The sequence below is a fragment of the Protopterus annectens genome, chromosome 10.part0, assembly GCF_019279795.1.
Source record: "Protopterus annectens isolate FY-2018-M chromosome 10.part0, PAN1.0, whole genome shotgun sequence".
In the NCBI taxonomy this organism is placed as follows: Eukaryota; Metazoa; Chordata; order Ceratodontiformes; family Protopteridae; genus Protopterus; species Protopterus annectens.
In genome coordinates, this window is record NC_056744.1 from 732,137,549 (window position 1) to 732,159,966 (window position 22,418).

The following is a 22,418-nucleotide window of genomic DNA, read 5'->3' on the forward strand; positions in this document are numbered from 1 at the left end:
TAGGAATGTGCACCTCCTTGCTTGTTTATGTACCACATGACTGTAGTATTGTCCATCTTTATTAGCAGTTGTCCTAGATGAAGTAGATCCTTGAAAGCTGTCAGGGCATTCTGTACAGCTAGCATCTCTTTTTGATTGATATGACGATGCATTTGGCTTGGGGGCCATGTGCCCTGAATACATTTTCCCTGCCACGTGGGCCCCCCAGGCATAATCTGATGCATCTGTTGTTAGTGTCTGCCTGGCTGTGGGTAGAGTGAATGGCTGTCCCTTGTTGTGGTGACAGGCCTGTGCCCACCATTAAAACTCCTGTTGCAGGCAGGGAATGAGGGTAATTAATGTTTCCAGGCTGTAGCAATGTTGAGTCCAAACACTTTTTAGATACCATTGTAGTTTCCTCATATGCAGTTTTGCATATGGAATTAGCAGAATGCAGGATGCCATGAAGCCCAAAGCCTGCAGAATTTTTCTTGCAGATAACTGGGTCTTTGTTGCCATCATTTTGAAGTAAGAAGTCAGTTGCCTTTGTTTGTCTTGGCATGAGATAAGCCATCTGGGCAGTTGTATTTAAGCTTGCACCCAGGAATATTATCTCTTGAGACGGTACCAGTTTTGATTTCTTTTCGTTCACTGTGTACCCTAGGCAAATTAATAATATTTTTACAAATGCCAGATGCTTCAGTAGAATGTCCTTGTTCTCTGCTTGAATAAGGCAGTCGTCCAAGTAAGGATATATTTGGATTCCTCTTTGTCTGATTCATAGATTCATAGATTAGTACTAGGCTAATTGCCCTTGTGAGCCATTTTAAGCCTAGCCAATTATCCCCTGTGAGATTCAAACCCTGTACCTTGTGTTTGTAAGGCAAACACCTTACTCATTAGGCCACCCTCCCAAATGCAATTACTGGTGCCAGGCATTTTGTGAAGACCCTGGGCGCAGCAGATAAGCCAAAGGGCAGTGCAGATAATTGGTAGTGCATTGAGCCAGCTATGAATCTGAGGTAACTTCTGCAAGATTGTCTGACTGGGACATGCAGGTATGCCTCTTTGAGGTCCAAAGTTACAAGTTAAGCCTTCTTGGAACTATGGAACAGATTGGCTATTTGTTGTACCTCAGGCCACTCATCTTTTATCCCAGATTGCTCTGGTGTAGCACCTACAGCTGCTGTGGACCAGGGGTTAGCCAAATCCCCTGTGGGCAAGGGAAAGACACTCTCATTGGTTCTTGGAAAAGGAACAGGGAAGATTTCTCTGTTGTGTAAGAATACTGTGCCCATCCCTGGGGAAGCAGCATCTACCATTAGTAACATGGTTGGCCCCAGTTTTCCTGTCAAAAAAGAAACAGAAAACCAAGTATGTATCTACTCTTCCTCAAATGTCTTTGGATAGCTTCATTAGAGAATGGATCTACTCACACAAGAACAGGGGTATTTGATGCATCCCAATATCAATTATCTTCATATGGATAGCAGTTTGCTGGGACTGACTCGGGGTTTAATTCAGCCTATTGATCCTTCTTGTAAGTAGTTTTTGGTAAAAGAAAAAGGGATTCTTCTTTTTCTGAAGAGATTCAAGATTCTGAATTTGAACAGTAAGATGCAGGGATGGGTTCAGGATTTTGTCCTCAGATTTCTGATTTAGACTCAAAGGAGAGCTCAGTTCTTATTCTCCTTGTGGGGGGGGGGTCCTTTTTCCCTGAGGCTATTGCTACAATGTCCCAGTGTTTTCAGAGGGAGAACACTAAGGTTTATCAGTCCTTCAGAAATAATATGAGTTGTTACAGAAGGATTTTCCAGAACCAACCTGCACCCATTCCTCCTGTTCTGTCTGCTTTACAGGAGGTGTGTCTTACTGCTTGCAGTTTTCCTGATAGTCAGACAACAAAAAGCAGACAGGATGTATAAAGTTCCTCAGTATTTTAAATTTTATACACTGTTCCCACAACTGACCCAGCAGCTATAGCCTTAGTTGACTCCACTGCTGCTAAGCACCTAGTTAATTTCAATCTCACTCTTTTTAATAAGGATGGGAAAATTATAGATAGGTACGGAGAGAAAAGCGCATACTTCTGCAACTTTGATTTTCAGAATTTTAAATTGTCAGGCTCATATGTTAAATTTGTTCTGACAAATTGTGAAAATATAAGGAATGTTTTATCTACAGTTTCTTCTTGTGAAGAAAAAATATGCTTGCAATAACTCGTATTCTTCTGTTACGTAGGTCACTACTCATTGTTTGCAGTGTGTGTATATGACTCTGTTGGTATTTTTTCCAGGGCTATGGCCACTGGTACTGTTTTAAGGAAGTTTGCTTGGCTGCATTCTAAGACTCTCCCAGATGATGTAAAAAATGAGATTTTAAATTCTCCCTCAGATAAAGATTTAGTATTTGTGCCCTCTGTTGTAGAGGTGATCAAAAATTAAGATGAAAGAGGCAAGCTGATTCAGAGAATCTCTAAGATTTTTCAACCCTCCTTTTCCAAAATTTCCAGTGGATTTTCTTTCCCCTCATTCAGTTTTAGCAAAAAATAGAATAAACAGTCTCATTTAGGTAATCCAACATTTAATAAGAAGTGGCAACTTGGGTGTTCCAAAAAAGTCTCAAACCTTCCAAAACCAAGGACAGTCCAACAAGTCTAAATGACTATTCAAGAAACCTTGTGGCCCCTTTTCTCTTCTACAAAGTCTGATTCTCCATTTTTCTCTTTGGAAACAGATTGATTCAGACAAATGAATTCTGAAAATCATTCATCAGGGTTACAGATGGCAGTGGGTGGAAATTCCTCCTATCCGGGGGGGGGGGGAGCATTCCTCATCCTGCAGATAAGACTCTCTTGTTTCCACCTGTACATCATCACATGCTGTCCCAAGGAGTGATAGAACCAGTTTCTCCTTCCCAGGTAAGGAAGGGGTTTTATTTAAGTATGTTCCTAGTGCCAAAGAAGGAAAATGCTTGGAGACCAGTTATGGATCTTTCTTTCCTAAACCTGTTTGTTTTAGTGCCCAAATTCAAAATGATGTCACTTTACAACCTGATACCTCAACTTACTCTTTCAAGTTTCCTGGTAACACTAGATTTAAAAAATGCTTATCCTCACATTCTTGTTCATCCAGACTTCAGACTTTTCTTAAAGTTTTGTATGTCTGGATCACATTATCAGTTCTCTGCTCTACCCTTTGGACTATCCGCTGCACCAAGTTTGCTCACAAAGTGTCTAGCTCCAATTATACATCATTGCAAGCTATAGGGTAACCACATTTTTCCATATTTAGATAGCTTACTTACCTTTACAGAATCTTTTTCAAAATGTCTGGACTCTCTGCCTTGGATGAGAGATATCTTGCACAAGCTGGGATTTCTAAAGAACATTCACAAGTCTTTCTTGACTCCCACACACTGGATTGTGTTCCTGGGATGTCAACTAGACACCTCAGTTCAAATAGTTTTTCTTTCACAGAAAAAAAATAGATCTTTATTTAGATCTATTTCTAAGGTTTTCCACTCAGACTTCAGTCACTGCAAGGGAATACCTCATGTTTTTCAGTCTCAGGTTACTTATGAGTCTCCTGATACCACAGGAAAGACTCCATGTGAGAAATATGCAGTAGTATCTGAAGTTTCTTTGGTCCTAGCATCAGCACCAGTTATTTTTTCAGATCCCAGTACTGAGGTTTGTCAGACGAGTAATATTTTGGTGGAGACAGCAGATATCCTTAAATCTAGGTCTCCCCTTCTCCCTTGCTCCAAAGCAGTCAGTCACCACAGATGCTTCGGACTTTGCTTGGAGAGTAGTTTCATGGGTATAAAAGTGCAGGAGGTATGGCACACCATGGACTGATGCAAGCACATAAATATCAAGGAGATACTTGCCCTGATAAAGGTACTCAACTCTCTGAACCTTCTTTGGTTCCCAGGACTTCTTGAAGTGGTTTACAGACAGTACTACAGTAACATGGTTCATCCATAAGACAGGGGGAAGCAGTTTGTACCCCCTTTTCAGACTAGCCATGTTAGTTTGAGATACAGCTTCACAGTACAGTTTCAATCTACAGGCATCCTACATTCTGTCAGAGCAAAATTGTGTGATAGACAAGCTGAGCAGGATGAGGGCAGACCCTCACAAATGAAAACTAGATTGGGGGTTTCCATGATTTGATCTATCTGTGGGGACTTTCTCAAGTAGACCTCTTTTCCATTCCTTTCCAGGACTCCATGCAAGAATATCTGGAAGACAGATGCCTTTTCTTTTCTTTGGGCAGGAATGATGCTGAATGCCTTTCCACCCTATCCACTAATATCCAGGGTACTTCTGAAGATTCAGAAGGTATCCCCAAGATCATTGTGGTGACTCCCTTCTGAACCAGGCAACAGTGATTCTCCCTTCTATTGGAAATGGCCATGAGCAATTATCACAAGCTTCATTAGAGAATTGATCTACTCACACAAGAACAGGGGGATGTGGTGCATCCCAATATCAATCATATTCATATGACTGCCTGGATGATAGGGCCTCAATTCCTTTTAGGCACCTGTTTTCTGAGGATGTGCAGCAGGTACTAAGGGAGACAAGAAATCCTGCTACTAGAAAATCATATATTAGCAAATGGAAAAGGTTTTCTAGATGGTGCCAACAACATAACCAGCACCCATTCAAGGCTAATTGTTCACTGATTTTACAATATTCTGCGTGAGTTGCTATCCTATGGCCTTTCTTATTCTTCTGTCACGGTTTGTTATTGGTCATTTCAGCATATCTGCCCATAGAGCCTCTTCTTTCAAGGCAGTCTTATGTCAGAATGATCTTGAAAAGGGTTTTACATAAGATACCTCCAAGTAAACTGCTGACCCCTCCTTGGGATCTTAATTGTATGTTAGAGAAGCTAACACTTGTTCCATTTGAACCAGATAATCTGGATGACTTGAGGTTCTTAACATGTAAAACAGTTTACTGATTTCTCTGACCTCTGCAAGAAGGATATCTGAGATGCAAGCTTTAATGGTGAGTCAACCCTACCCCATTTTCCATAATGACAGTTTTCTTTGAGAACGAATCCTTCTTCTATGCTTAAAGTAGTATCTGAGTTTACTTTAAGCCAAAGCATCCATCTCCCTATTTTATTTTCTGAACCTAAAAATAATGGAGAAAGCATACTCCATACATTGAATTTCCACAGACAACTTGGGTACAATCATAAAGAGAACTAGATATTGTCTAGGTGCATCATATAGACAGACAAGGCTTGGTTTAATTGTTTGGGGGTGGGTATGTGGTGTTATGAAACAATATATGTGTCCTTTCTACAGAATTCTGCTTAGTTGTGGAACTCACAGTCATAAGGGAAGTTTGGACAAGAGCTGTTCTGTAGAGTCTGTGCTAGTCATCTGGAGAAGCAGTCAGCATTGCAGGAGATGGCTGCTCGAAGAATTAATGGGACTTATTTAGACTACACACTTGTATATTACAGAGTGCAGTTCTTGATCCTTGCTGTCTTTCATCGAGGAGTTCCTGCAGTTAAGACCATATCGACTGAAAACATTTGTCATTATGTTTTTTTCTAACTCATGAGCAGTAGAATTGTGGAAGGATTTTGAGGCCTCTGAATGGTACATCCGTGTTCATAGGTTATAGGTTAGTATTAGGCTAACTGCCCTTGCGAGCCATTTCAAGCCTAGCCAATTATCCCCTGTGAGATTCAAACCCTGTACCCTGTGTTTGTAAGGCATATCGGTTACTGGAGTTTGAGGCCTCTGAATGGTACATCCCAGTCACTGATTAACCAGATCACAGGGAATAGCCTCTGATGTTATATAGTCATGGAATGAGTACTGTGTGCTGAGATGGCTTCTTCTAGGATCTCACCCGCAGCTGTGGTGGACTAGATTACCTTGTTTGAAGAGGAGTTGTGGAGTGAGCCAGCACCAATGTCTCTCTTCAGTGTGTGCCATACTTTTAGACCTATAACCATACACAGGACTTTGACTGACGACACTATGTCCTGTTTGCCTATATTCTCACCACTAAACTCATTTGAGCCTATTATGACCAAGACTTGGAAGCAGCAGGCAGCTGTGGGATTTGGTGTAACAAGGGGAGACTGTTATCACTGATGTGGACAAGGCTTCTGAATTCTTGCAGTCTACAGGCTATTTCTCCAAATAGTACCTTTGAGAAGCAATAAATCAGGTGTGGCCATATTTGCCCTTTGAGGCTATTCTATGGTTTCTAGTTATCCTTCCCTTATAGTCAGCTATGAAGGATGCAGTGGCAGCTGGTGACTTCAAATCAAAAGGGGGCTGCAGGAGACACCTGAATGTGTGGGGTCAATGGAAATGGGTGTGGCCAACCAGAAAGGGGAGGAACTATGCTCAAAACCACAAAAACTGTAACTTTAATGAAATACTCTGCCCTGGGTGCCAAACCATCATTATGAGAGTCCAGTCAAGACAAAATGAAGTGTAGAAGAAAAACATATTTCAATCCACTGGCTGCATGACAGCTTACTTAATATCTAGATGGAAACAAAAAGGTTGTGAGGCATGAAAAAATAAATTACTTTTTAAATACATTACTGGAATGCTAGTCAAAATCAAGTATAAGAAAAACAAGCAACACTCAACTCAAACCACTTCTCCTTGTACTCCAGTTCTAATTATAATTTATATTCAGCTTTATTAAAGTACCAAGTAACATGCTGAAAGTAGCAATCTCTGTGATACCCCCACTTGTAAAAATGTTTCTTATCCAAAAATGACCTGCTGCCTGACAACAACTATCTACTTGTTTCATGGGGAAAACATGATCAAAGTAAAAAATGAAAAGCAAACAGGAAACAAGCTCAACATACATTGCTTAAAGGATTACTGCACAGGATATGGACCATACATGATAGATTGGCATTCTGTTTAGTTTGCAGTTAAAGCCTGTAATGAGCTCTTCAAATAATGTAATCCTGTTCTTTATTACAAATACTGTCATATGCATTTCAATACCCAAGGCTTATATGCTATCTAGTTATGTAAGTATTCTCTGCATGGCAACAATAGAAAGGCTTTCAATGTTGGCAATTCTTTAACAGTATGCTTATTAAAACTTACTTGCATCTTACAATCTCAGACAAGCTTACCAGATGGTCATTAAAGCACTGCTACTTAAACACAGAGCAACAGGCACTTTCTGAATAATAAGCATAAATCAACAGTATAAACATATGACAGAAATCAGAACATTCTGCAAAATCAAGGTCAGATGAAAAGCCATTGTAGTACTTGTGTCTACCTTGGATGGGGGGATAGTCTGCACATTTACACTGCATAACTGCTCATTGCCTTGCTTGGACACATCCAGAGTCACTACATGGGGGAGTGGGGTGCAACAAGTATGTCACAATTTGAAATGTCTCTGGCTGACTGCGATGGCCCTGACACATTTGTCATACCTCTCAACCTCAGAGCAAGACATCTGGACAAAGCCATACATAGAAGTGGGACAAAGGCCCCAAAATAAGGACAATTTTTAAATATTGCTCTTGTAAACCTTAGAAAGATAATAGAATAGTAGGTCTTGCATTAGTATGAATTTTCTGAAGGGTATTAAATCTGAAACTGAAATGTCTGTCATTATTTTCTAACTTCAGTCTTTAATGATTTGCCACTAATTTGCCAAAAAAAACCACAATTTTATGAAAAATGGACCAAAGATGTGATTCAAAAATATAAAATAGCCACACAATACAGCTGGGAACCTGTCAAAGAAGGGACAATTTTTAATATTAGTACTGATAACTTGAGCAGCTGACAAAATAAAAGAATCTACATGCATTTCTGAAATAAAAGTAATCTATAACTGATTATTCCAGTTATTTATTAATAGTAAACTCTCCATGTTTTTTTCCAAAATTGCCATTTTGCAGAGTGATTATTAGGGGAAGAGCAACATTTTGAGTCAAAATCAGGGACAGTTGAGAGGTGTGGATATGCCTAATTCTATAAAGCAATTTATTTGCACATGCCTCTCAACCTGTTAAAGCAGGAAATCTGGACAAGGCCAAATATATTGGGGGAACATATAAACAGTTCTAAAAATTGCTATTATATAAACTGAGACAGTTGATTGAATAACAGATCTTGCTTTAGCATGCATTTTTCTGAAGGTTCTGAAGTCTGAAACTCAGTGTCTGTCATTATTTAGTGACTTCATTCCTAAATGATTTGACAGAAAACCACAAATTTTATGAGGAGCAAATGAAAAATAAGAAGCAAAAATCTATTCATTCTGCAAAAATCTGGACAGTTGAGAGGTATAGTTCAGCCGAGGCTGTCTGAATTTGCTGCCCTTCCATCCTCACAAAATCATGGTTGAATGGAGCTTCCTCCCCTACAGCCATTCCAATGAACCATTACTTGGCTATTTCATCCCATTTACCATAGACACTAATGTGCATACTGCTTTACTTCTGCAATGATTTGGACTTCATTTAAAAGTTTTATTTTGCATTTTAGAGCGCAAACACTAATAGATATCATATCTGCTAAACAAAGCAATGCAGTCTCACAATGAGAACAGACTTAGCATTAAAACTTCTCTGCCCTTGAAAACTCACAACCACTGAAACAGCATTGAAACCCACATTCAAAGAAAATAAATTTTGCCAGTGGCAGATTAACTTTGGGTTTGGGCTGTTTTCAAATCACAGGTCACTTGCACACGAAACATACACATGCTCTTTCATACACCTTCCTGATTCTATTAAATTATATTCCTTGAACAATACAGTACAGTTTTAGAGGGTGTTTTAAATTTATTGTTTTGAAATTTTTCCAGAAAACAATGAAACAAAATGCATTCACCAGTAATGACAAAACTGCCCAATTCAGAACATTTCCATCATAAAAGTCTACTCAAACTTCTACAGTCCACCAATATCAATACATATGCACAATCTCTGAAGAAGTAAAAGTCATCTAAATAATTCCACATTAAAGAGATCTGTAACTAATGAAGAGGTTGCTGCTAGCAAACAACTTTGTATTTCATTGTTTCATCTACAAATAAAGTGCCTGTTACCCTTGAAGAATAAACTGCCTATCTTACACTAAAAAAATGATAAGCTAGAAATATTGCAATAGGGAATGGATGGCAAACTGATAACAGGCTTATAGTTACTAGGTATATTCACCAAAAAGGAGTGCAGCATCCACCCCTTTTGCAACACAGTACAGTATCAGCAATGCATCTATCTACTGTGGGAGTAGAACCCACAGCCTTCTGCATCAAAAGCAAGTATACTACCTGTTGTGCTATTAACAATGCAAGCCGACTCAGCATAAGCAGCACTAAACTTTTGCTCCCCTGCAGCTCTCAGCTCCTTGTAAAATCTACTCACTCAGTTGTATCTCTGTACTTTGCAGCACAAAGAAATCTGGAAAAAGCCAAAGTTTACTGTGGGGGGGGGGGGGAACAAAAGCCCAAAAAAGTACAGTTGTGTACCTACCATAAATGTAGATGTTCGAGTGTATTCACTATTGCAGTCATTACACTTGGGTTATGCTGCTGGCAGGCTATCCGCAGTCGGCCTGAATTCCAAAGTCCTGGTATGGCGTCAGTTGCTGTTGCCTCTTCACTGATGTCAGTGCACCAGGGGTATAAAAGATGCAGCCAATGCCATTTTCTTTAGTTTTTCTTCCCCAAGATGTCAGGTGCCCCCTAGGGTAGGCTAAAAAAATTCTGCTCATAAAAATGCATGCACTAACATAATTACCACCTTCATCTACAAGCAAATACACCACATACGTTGTATAGGATAGAGAAGTACAGATAAGTCCCAGCAATGAAAGGGGGATGGTGGGAGGGTAACCTGGACTGCAACAGTGAATACACTCGAACATCTACATTTATGGTAGGTACATACTATGTTCATCGTATTTCACTGTTGCAGTCATTACACTTGGGTTGAATCCCAAAGCTGAGGTTGGGTGGCTGGGCCTAAATAGAATTAAGAGTGGCTATGAGGCCCTGCAGTACTGCAGTGGTAAAGCCTGCGGTGGATTTAGAGTAAAGAGGTAAGTGGTAGTGCTTTGTAAAAGTGTGCACTGAAGTCCAAGTTGCAGCCTCCAAAATGTCCTTGGTTGGTACTCCTCTGAGGAAGGCTGCTGAAGTGGCTGCTGCTTTGGTTGAATGTGGCCTAATGCCCTTAGGCACTGATTTGCCATGTTGTGAATAGCAGAAACAAATGCAATGGCCTATCCATTTTGAAACAGTCTGCTTTGAAATAGCTTTTCCTTGTGATCCTGCAGCATATGCCACTAAGAGTTGCTCGGTCTTTCTGAAAGCTTTAGTTTTGTCCAAGTAGAAGCGTAGCTGTCTGTGTATGTCCACAGAATGCAGAAGTCTCTCCCCCTTATTTTGTGGGTTTGGATAAAAGGTAGGCAAATGAATGGTTTGGTTAAAAGCCACACTGGACACCTTTGTCCAGCATCTCAGTTAGGTATTGTAAAATCTGAGGAATATCTGGTACAAGCATGTCAATTCCTTGTGCCTGGTTCCAAGCACAGAATCTCTTCCATTTTTCTGCATAAGATTTTCTGGTGCTGGGCCTCCTGGCCTTCAAAATAACAGCCATAACTGCTTTAGAGAGAGATGTGTTCTGAATGGTTACATTATCCGCCATGCAGCCAGATTTAGGGTTCTGAGTTGGCTGTGCATGATCTGATTGTTTTGTTGGGTCAGTTAATGAGGAATTTGAGGTAATGTCCAGGCTGGGCCTTGAGACAAGCTCTTTAGGATTGGGTACCAGTGCTGGCGTGGCCAGTCTGGGGCAATCAGTATCATTTTTGGCTTCTCTTGTCTGACCTTTAGGAGTACCTTGGGGAGGAGAGGTAGTGGAGGAAAGGCATATACTGTAAGGGTTTTCCAGCTAAATGATAGGGCATCCACTTTCCATGCTTGTTTGTGATAAGTCCTTGTGCAGAATCTCTGTAGTTGGCAGTTGTGAGGGGAGGCAAATAGATCTATGTCTGGGCATCCCCATTTCCTTGTTATCATGCTGAAGATTTGTGGATCTAGTTTCTATTCGTGAGGATCCATGAGGTTTCTGCTTAGTTTGTCTGCCAGAGTATTTGTCTTTCCTGGCAGGAATTGTACTTGCAGGTGTACTTGATAAGTCAATGCTGTGTTCCACAAAGTCATGGCTTGTCTGCAGAGGGGGTAGGAATCTGCGCCTCCTTGCTTGTTTATGTACCACATGACTGTAGTATTGTCCATCTTTATTAGCAGTTGCCCTGGATGAAGTAGATCCTTGAAAGCTGTCAGGGCATTCTGTACAGCTAGCATCTCTTTTTGATTGGTATGAAGATGCATTTGGCTTGGGGGCCATGTGCCCTGAATACATTTTCCCTGCCACGTGGGCCCCCCAGGCATAATCTGATGCATCTGTTGTTAGTGTCTGCCTGGCTGTGGGTAGAGTGAATGGCTGTCCCTTGTTGTGGTGACAGGCCTGTTCCCACCATTAAAACTCCTGTTGCAGGCAGGGAATGAGGGTAATTAATGTTTCCAGGCTGTGGCAATGTTGAGTCCAAACACTTTTTAGATGCCATTGTAGTTTCCTCATATGCAGTTTTGCATATGGAATTAGCAGAATGCAGGATGCCATGAAGCCCAAAGCCTGCAGAATTTTTCTTGCAGATAACTGGGTCTTTGTTGCCATCATTTTGAAGTAAGAAGTCAGTTGCCTTTGTTTGTCTTGGTGTGAGATAAGCCATCTGGGCAGTTGTATTTAAGCTTGCACCCAGGAATATTATCTCTTGAGACGGTACCAGTTTTTATTTCTTTTCGTTCACTGTGTACCCTAGGCAAATTAATAATCTTTTTACAAATGCCAGATGCTTCAGTAGAATGTCCTTGTTCTCTGCTTGAATAAGGCAGTCGTCCAAGTAAGGATATATTTGGATTCCTCTTTGTCTGCAAAATGCAATTACTGGTGCCAGGCATTTTGTGAAGACCCTGGGCGCAGCAGATAAGCCAAAGGGCAGTGCAGATAATTGGTAGTGCATTGAGCCAGCTATGAATCTGAGGTAACTTCTGCAAGATTGTCTGATTGGGACATGCAGGTATGCCTCTTTGAGGTCCAAAGTTACAAGTTAAGCCTTCTTGCCCAGCATGGGCAGAAGCTGCTGCAGAGTCAACATTTTGAATTTTGGAACATCCAGAAAAGTGTTTAGAATAGATAGGTCCAGTATTGGTCTCCAGGCTTTGTCCTTTCTGGGTACCAAGAAAAGTCTTGAGTAAAATCCTTGTCCCTGCTCTTGCTGTGGTACTCGCTGAATAGCCCTCATGTCCATGAGGGATGAAACTTGCTTTTGTGCCTCTGCCCATTGATTGTGTGGCAGGTCTGGCATACCTTTTGTCTTTGGAAGGGTGTGAAAGTGGAACCTGTAGCCCTGAGACACTATATTCAAGATCCATTTGTTCTGAGTGATCATGTGCCATGGCATTGGCAGAGGAAAGGCATTGGGACTGTTTCCTATATGGCTGTGATTTGTCTTCTCCGCTTTTGGAGGTAGAAGCACCACATTGTTTAGGCCTGTATGAGCCTTGGGGCTGGGATCTGCCTCTAGGGCATCTGTATCTGCCTCTTTGTGGCCTGTCTGACACTGGAAAGGACCAATTCTTAGAAGGCCAGTTCCTGCTAAATCTGGGTGGCTGTACCTGTAGAAACTCCTTAACTGTCTGCATAGATTTCGCTTTATTCTCCATTTTATTCTACACCTCTTCTGCCTTAACCCCAAACAAAGTATCATGCTGTAATGGAGCATCCAATAAATTTGCTTTAACATGATCAGGCAGATTCTGTTCCTTTAACCAAGCATGCCTTCTAATGACAGAACCCGTAACAGCGGCCCTGCAAGAGGCCTCTAGTGAATCAAAACCACATTGCAAAGTATGCTTTCCCACTTGTTCAGCTGCATGCAATAAATCCTGCATTTCCTTGTTATCAGAACATTCAGAATTTGATTCAGTATTTGGGGCGTGGCCAAGGATGAACACAGGATAGCAGCAGATTTCTTCAGCTCCACCAATTTCATTACACTGACAGGAATTAATTACTTAAAAAAATTAATTTTTGAAGTAATTTTCTTTCTAAATATGTTTGTTTTATATAGTTCTTGAACTATATCTAAAAAAGAAAGGAAATCTTAATAATATTCCTGTCAGAAATTACTTTGGAAATTTTCCTGTCAGTTTATCAGTCTGAAATGAGTTCCAGTAAGACAAATTCTCAAGACTCCAGCATCAAGAAAGAACTTCAGTCTCTGATAATTATAGTCCAGCAACTTACTGCTAAGATGGATAAAATGGATACTAAAATAGACACTTTCATAGAAAAAACTACAAAACAAATAGACTTGTTACATATGGACCTGCAACAACAGAAGATCCAGATGACAGGCATAGAAGAAGCTGTGAATGACATGGAAAATAGAATACAAGAAGAGGAAATCAACATTGAGTTTCTGCTGAAACAAAATACACATTTACAAACAAAGCTGGATGACCTGGAAAATAGATCTAGGCACAATAACATTAGGATTTTTGGACTGCCAGAAAATATTGAAGGTAACAATATTACTTCTTTTTAACAACATGGCTCCCTAAAACTTTAGATTTACCAGAAGCATTCTCTTTTGGTATCGAAAGAGCACATAGATCTATAGCTAATACTAACTCTAACAAAAACTATCCTAGATCAGTTATAGTTAGATTTCTATCATCTTTGATAAAGAGATGGTTCTTAAATCTGCTTGGGCTAAAGCTCCTGTTAAGATTAATGAAACAACTGTGTGTTTTGACAATGACTATTCTTCCATGGTATTAGCTAAAAGAAAAGTTTTTCTGCCACTAATAAGGAGCTTAAAAGCACAGTTTAAAACATACCTTCTGTTTCCTGCCATGCTTAAAATCTTCCTTCCTGATGGTCCTAAAATTTTCGATGACTTAGACTCTGCTTTACTGTTTATCAAAAAATAAGATTTTGGAAAAAATAGAAGAAATGGAATGGGCTAGTCCTTCGTTAAAGAGACTGGCAACTGAAACTTCGTGGAAGACTTCAGAGAAGAAGAAGAGACTAAAAACAAATGATTTGTACTATGTTTTTTCTCTCTCATCATTTTATTTTATTATTAATCTTTTAAATATAGTTCCTGCATTTCCAAGAAGCAACAAATATTTTGAAAAAGATTTAATCAAAGTTATTCTCTGTGTGCAAAGAAATGTTTTGTTTCATAACTAGTCAAAATATCTGGAGATTTAATGGCAAGCTGTGATTTAACTTGTTTCTCTTTCTGAAGAGGAAAAATAAGGTCAGTAATTTGATACATTTTTTTTCCTTTAAAAGTTTATATGTTTTTCAAATGCTATTCCTAATTATACTTTCTTGATTACACTGCTTATGCTTGTTTGTAAATAATCTGTCATGCTTTAACTAATAATAATTAGAACTAAATAATAGTAAATAATATGTTTTATTTTTAACTCTATTAATATAAACAGTAAGTAACATTCTATGGTATATACTTATAGCTTTTTCTTACATTTTTTTTTATTTCTGCCTTACACCCTTTTACTTTCTACTCTCTTTTCTTTTCTTTATTAATATATAGAAATGCTTTTGATCATATAGACACAGTAAATAATAAGATTTGCATAGGAGTTGAGTTGGGACAAAAATGTTGAGTTTTGTTACTTATTAATAATTTTGGGCTTGATTTCACTTACATAGAGTCTGTAATAACCTGTAGAATGCATTGTGAAGGTTTTGTCATGTTTAGATGCATTTACACTGCTAAATGAATGTTTGTCACTAGTTTTTAATAAGTTTCCCGCCAAAATGTTAAGAGAGACAATCTGGGATGTGGGCTGTCTCATGCACAGTGTCCATGAGCTACTTCAAAAGCTTCAACTCTCAGAATTCTCACAGAGAAGCTGAAAGCAGCTAGTCTCACCTTTGACCTAGATATCACACTGACACATCACAGATACAGGAATGACACTACCTAATTATACTTTCTTGATTACACTGCTTATGCTTGTTTGTAAATAATCTGTCATGCTTTAACTAATAATAATTAGAACTAAATAATAGTAAATAATATGTTTTATTTTTAACTCTATTAATATAAACAGTAAGTAATATTCTATTGTATATACTTCTTATAGCTTTCTCTTACATTTTTTTTATTTCTGCCTTACACCCTTTTACTTTCTACTCTCTTTTTCTTTTCTTTATTAATATATAGAAATACTTTTGATCATATAGACACAGTAAATAATAAGATTCGCATAGGAGTTGAGTTGGGACAAAAATGTTGAGTTTTGTTACTTATTAATAATTTTGGGCTTGATTTCACTTACATAGAGTCTGTAATAATGTGTAGAATGCATTGTGAAGGTTTTGTCATGTCTAAATGCATTTACACTGCTAAATGAATGTGTGTCACTAGTTTTTAATAAGTTTCCCGCCAAAATGTTAAGAGAGACAATCTGGGATGTGGGCTGTCTCATGCACAGTGTCCATGAGCTACTTCAAAAGCTTCAACTCTCAGAATTCTCACAGAGAAGCTGAAAGCAGCTGGTCTTACCTTTGACCTAGATATCACACTGACACATCACAGATACAGGAATAGCAGATTAATAATATGTGTTAAAAACCTATGTCCCAAACATATACATTACTATAACTCATTTAATTCATCTGATTGACAAGCATAAATAATTTTATAACTCTATACTGGAAGAAATTGTCATGTGATATATTTTAAAGCAGTAGTATAGCATGTTTGTAAAATCTGGTTACTAAAATGTGTTTGCTGTGCATTATTTTGTATAAAGCAGACAGATTTATTGAAGGGACAGCAATGTAAAATGGTGCTCAGTAAAGATACAACTCAGTGAGATCAGATTATATATATATATATATATGCATGTGTGTGTGTGTGTGTGTATGTGTGTGTGTGTGTTTGTGTGTATGTGTGTGTGAGTGTGTGTGTGTGTGTGTGTGTGTGTGTGTGTGTATGTGTGTATGTGTGTATGTGTGTGTGTGTGTGTGTATGTGTGTGTGTGTATACATGTGTATATATATATATATATATATATATATATATATATATATATGTATATGTGTATATGTGTGTGTATGTGTGTATGTATGTATATATATATATATATGTGTGTGTGTGTGTGTGTGTGTGTGTGTATGTGTGTGTATGTAGATATGTATATAAATGTTTCTGAGAATCTGCTTAACTATGAAGTATGATTTATAACAATTTCTATGAATACAATATTTTATTCTATTGGCAATAATGAGTTTGAGTAAATGCTCATATACAAGCAATTCAAGGTTTTTTTTGGAAGCTGTTAACTGTATTTACATGACAGAAAATAGATGCATCCTAATATATGTAATGTCTGAATCATATTAGCCAAAGTTTTTGATTTAAATGAATGTTAGAACTTATTTTCTCTCCTCTTGATTTCTAACATCAAGATTATTTGAATGCTATTTGAATACAAGTGTTTTATATTACATGGATGTATATAGTAGTATGAACAGTTTAAAAAAAAAAAAAGGTTTATTTTAGTTTATATGATGCTGTTTTACCAAATGTGTAGTCTTGTCTTGCTAGATAATTGAATTGAAAACTGTTAACTTCAGTTAAATATAACTAGTATTAAATTGATAAGGTGGTAGCTGACGTACTGCTGCTTAGGGTAGGGGTTAACTTGAGTGGTAAATACTACTCTAAGTTGGAGTTTATAACTCCAGGCTGGATGCAAGGTTTAATCCTTACATTATTTTCACTTGTTCATTGTTATTTGTATATAGTTTTGACATCCACAATATATTTTGTACATTCATTGTCACTACAAACAAAATTGAATCCTATACGAAATCCCATAAGAGATTCAATAAATACAGCTATATTTAAAGGTACACCTAAAGGAGGAGATGTAACATTACTTATCTTGTTATTTGTTATTTTGATCATAAGATTCTTAAGTTTTAAAAATGCCAAATGACATCTTTAAAAGGAATTTCTTTAAACATTAATGGATTGAATAATCCATGTAAAAGGGCAAGCCTAATAAGATACATTAATTTACATAAGGCCAACTTAGTCTTCCTACAAGAAACCCATCTCTTGAAAAAAGATATTGATAAACTAGCCACAAACAAATATACAGTATTGGTTAGTTCAGAGCACACTCAGAAAAAAGAGGAGTGGCTATTTTATGGAATAAAAGTATGCCCATTCCTAAAACCATTAAGTCTTATCAGGATGACAAAGGAATGTTTTGTATGGTTACAATACAAATTAATGGGAAGACTTACACTTTAATTAATGTATATTGGATACCTGGAATTGGTATTAATACAGTGAAACATCATCTTGATAAGATCATATCATTCTCTATAGGAGATATTATTTTAGCTGGTGACTTTAATTGTATACTACATGAAAGTGATACTACCACTATAGGAAAGAGAATAATTACATCTAATGCAAAACATTTAAAGGATCTTACTAATTCTTATCATTTGAATGATATTAATAATCAGATAGATTCAAAATCATTACCATACACCTTTTTTTCTAACAGATACAAAACTTATTCAAAAATAGATAGGGTCTTTATTTCTAACCAGATGGTAACAGATTTAATTAATTCCAAAATCATTTCATGTCCTATATCTGATCATAATTCAATTGTTTTTGAATTCATGATAAAAAATACTCATAATGTTCAGATCAAAAGGATACCAGCATACTTAACTCAACTAAAAGACTATAAAGAATATATACTTTCAGAAGTAAAACATTTTTAGACATAAATAACACTCCTGAAGTCTCCATTGTTTATGTTTGGGATGCCTTAAAATCATATCTATATGGACAAAGTATCAGATGGTATAATAATAAAAGGAAATCTTGGGATAAGGAATTGTTAGATATTCAAAGTAAATTAGACTCTTATAAACATAATAATAAAGAAAATATTATGGACAAGAAAGTTATTGAAGAAATAAACAAACTAAATGAGAAATACAAAGACATTTTAACTCATAAAGTTAAAATAACTTTAGAGAAATACAAGTTTTGTCTTATTCAATAAGCCCCAAATACTTACATAGACTTAAAAATAAAACAAAAGGTTGAATAAACAAAACCATATCAAAGAAATCTTTTCTCTAAGGAAAAGAAGAATGTTTCTAGTATACCAGAAATACTAGATGAATTTAGAAATCACTTTCACAAAATTAACCATAATAATATTAACATGGAACCTAAAGATAAAATAAAGGAGTTTATAACCACAAATATGAATAAAAAGCTTAATAAACAACAGATTAAACTATTGGACAAGAGTATTTCATATACAGAAGTTATTACACAAATAAATAAGCTTAAATCAAACAAAGCACCTGGTAATGATGGTATTATACCAGAGATATATAAAATCCTTTCTAAAAATACATATTCATTAATACATAAGGTTTTTATTTTGGCCCAAACTGAGTTAATAACCCCCCCCATCTTGGCAATATACATTTATTTCACCAATTTTAAAACCTAATAAAGATCCAACTAGATGTTCTTCATATCAGCCCATCTCATTACTTAATGTTGATTATAAAATGTTTATGAATATCTTTGCTGATAGATTGAAGACAATCATTCCCGGCATTATAGATATAGATCAGACAGGCTTCATTGTAAATAGAAATACTTTTGATAATATAAGAAGAACTTCAACATTAATAGATTTTGCAAATAGGAAAAAGAAAGATTTAACACTTATTAGTCTTGATATAAGTTCAGCATTTGATTCAGTAAGTTGGGACTATCTGTTTACCTTAATGAAGTGCACAAACTTCTCGGATGCATTTGTAAATCTAATTGAACATTTATACAAAGGAATGTTGGCTTATATTAAGGTAGGAACATATGTTTCACAAAAAAATACCCATTCTTAATGGTACAAAACAAGGATGTCCACTTTCTCCACTATTATTCACTTTAGTAATGGAGCCTTGGGCTAATTTGATCAGAAACAGTACTGACATAGAGGGTTTTGAAATAGATGAAAATACAACATCCAAAATTCAACTTTTTGCAGATGATGTTCTAATTACATCAGCAGGATTTGATTCTTCTATACAGTCTCTATTTGATAACATGATAAATTTTAAAAGTATTTCTGGTTTAATATTCAATGAAGAAAAAACTAAAATACTACCTATATATACACGAAAAATATTCTCATTAGTGATTTTACTAAATATGTACCCAATTCAGGTCAGATAACCTATTTAGGTATAATACTATCTAAAGATATTAAATCTATTATATATAATAATTATAATACCTGTTTTCTTAATATACAAAATCTTTTTAATACCTGGAATAATATGTTTTTTACTATGGAGGAGAGACTTACAATTATTAAAATGATAATATTCCCCAAGATTTTATACTTAATACAATCAATAATACTTCCACCTACAAAAGTAATTATCAAGAAACTGAACACACTAATGTTAAATTTCTTATGGGCACCTAATAGACCTAAGATTGCATTAAAGAAACATACTAATAGCTGGTCTCAAGGGGGTATTTCTTTTCCAGACTTTAATTTATATACTATCTCTTCTATTGTAAAAGTTATTACTTTATTAATAGATCAGTCATATGTCACAAAATGGAAAGATTATTGGGAGCTAATTAGTATACACTTCATGAAAATCTCCTTAACACATAAAAATATGATTGTAAATAACTCCATGTTATGGTTACTAAAGGAATTTTGTACTTCACCTATTACACCTAAACATATGGTTTGTTACCCATTAAATATTATTATTAGTTATCGTAACTTTATATTCATGCACCCTAAGTATAGGGAATGGAATTTTATTGTATTTCCTATAATGTATACTCAGGGTATGCTTTGTCATCTACATCTGAAGGAACTCATTTAGCTATAGATAATGATCTAAAGTACTGGTATCAGTTGATATCTGATAATAAAGTTAAAAATCTAGATTTCTTAAAACAAGAATTTGATCTAAGAAAACTTGCTGGTTAGAGGTTCAGACCTTTAGACAACATCTCATTAATAAAATAGATTTAATGTCTATAACTGTTAAAGAATCTATTCCAACACTGATTGATTACTTGATATTAAATTTACAACATAAAGTTTCTGATAAAGGCAAACTTTCATACATACATAAAGTTATCAGACAAGAAACTTTTTACAGTGTAGATTCATACTGGAATTATTTCACTTCTATTAATGGGGATCCACCAAATCAACAAGATAAACAATATATATTGGAATCTGCTTATAGAACTACGTCTTCCATTGTCTGGAAACTTTATACATGGAAATTTTACATAGATCTTTTATACACCTTTGATGATGAATAAAATAAATAATAAAGATAATCTATGTAAGAGATGTAATGTAGAAATTAATGCTGACTGGGCTCATATGTTTTATGACTGTATAAAATTGAAAGAATACTGGAAGTCAATTAATGAATTTTTGCAGGCTCTTTTTACAGATAATTTCATTATTTCTAAATCTCTTATATTATTCAACACACCTGTACCTCAAAGTGTTAAAAAGGTTAAGCTTCCCTTGTTATGGTCTATTCTAGCAGTGGCTAGGAAAATAATAACTAGAAATTGGATTTCAGATACACCTCCTTCGTTCAATGAATTTAAAAATGTTATGAATATAGTGTGCCATATGGAAATAAACACAATTAGGACTAGAACAAATAGAAAAACATCTTATTTTATTGTATGGGATAATTTACAAAATTTGTTAAAAAAATTTTAATTTCAATGGCATGGTATTTTAGTTTAATTAATTGATCTGATTGTAATGGATGTCTTTGTAAATACTTTAGTTGTTTTGTTGAATATTATAATAATACCTATTTTTAATTACTTGTATAAAATTGTTATGATATTTCTCTTATGTGTTAAAACAATAAACCTGTTTTGAAAAAAAAAGAACATTCAGAATTTGTCAACATTTTCCGTTTTAGCAGTGACATTAAGTATTGCTAATATTTAAGCATATGAAACTGACAATTTAAAGCTCTTACAGCCAAGGTAGCAGAAGTGTAAACTTTTTTCCCCCATCTGTCCAGTGCCCTAGAATCCCTATCAGAGGGGACAGGATTTTTTGCAGTGGAAACCTTGACCCTTTTGGACCCTGAGATATAGTTTCTGGGTCAGCGGCAGGGTTTTTATATAGAAATTTATGAGAGTCTGGGACCCTGTAGTATCTGTCTGGCTTAACAGGTGTAGGGGGTAAAGAGTCAGGAGACAGGCCGGACTCTGAAAATGCATCATCTACAATGTCTAGAACAGGTGGAATAGCAAGAGGTCTGTGCTGAGGTAGTAAAAGGAAGTCTCTGAGCCTTTTCTTAGATTCTGAGTAATCTTGGCTCTCCCAGTGAAAATGCTCCCTCATGGTATGCAGGGTTTCCCCAAAAGAATAATCCTCAGGAGGAGAGGCTGAAGGAATAGATTCTTCAGCATCAGAATCCTCATAGGGAGGAAGAGAGTATGTAACACAAACTTGTAGGAAAAACCACCTTTAATAACAAAGCAAAGCTTTCGGGCAGAACCCTTCTTCAATACTAATACAATCAAGTCTGCATACTAGAAGCTTATAGACAGGTCTAGAAGTCACATGATTAGCAGCCAAGAATCATGTGACGAACAAGTCCTAAAGTGCAAACAACATAATAAAACTTTAAAAAAACTTTAAAAAAACTTTAAAAAAATCAATTAATAATATTATGTAATCTAGTTAAAATTGGTTTTAAACTGACTTTGCTGTTAATTCCTGGATGTGAATCAGCAGCTAGTCTTAAAATCCATTCAAATTCCTTAGTCTCAAGGCGATTATTCAAATCTCCACCTCTGGCACTAGGACAATTAAAATCAATAACTCTAAACTTGAAAGAATGTTCAGAGCCATGAATATTGATATGCTTATATAGTGCATTATTTTCACAACACCGTCTGATTTCTGAATTATGATCAATAACACGATCTTTCAGCTTACGAATAGTTCAGCAGCTCCGGACCCATCTGAGGGAATAGTTTCCAAGAGTCCAATACCTTGAGTATCCAGAGGCCTAGTTGGCTCCACGTGGGAGTCGGAAGCGGCCTGTGGCTCTGAGGTAGCGGGCATCAGGGGCTGCAAAAGCACCTCACTGAGAACTGGCGACTGGCCTAGTGGAGGCCTCGTTGTCGGTTTTGGACCTCGGATGCCTGTCCTTTTCCTTTTCCTTGTGCTTTTTATAAACTCCGGTCATCGGCTGTTCCGATGGCAT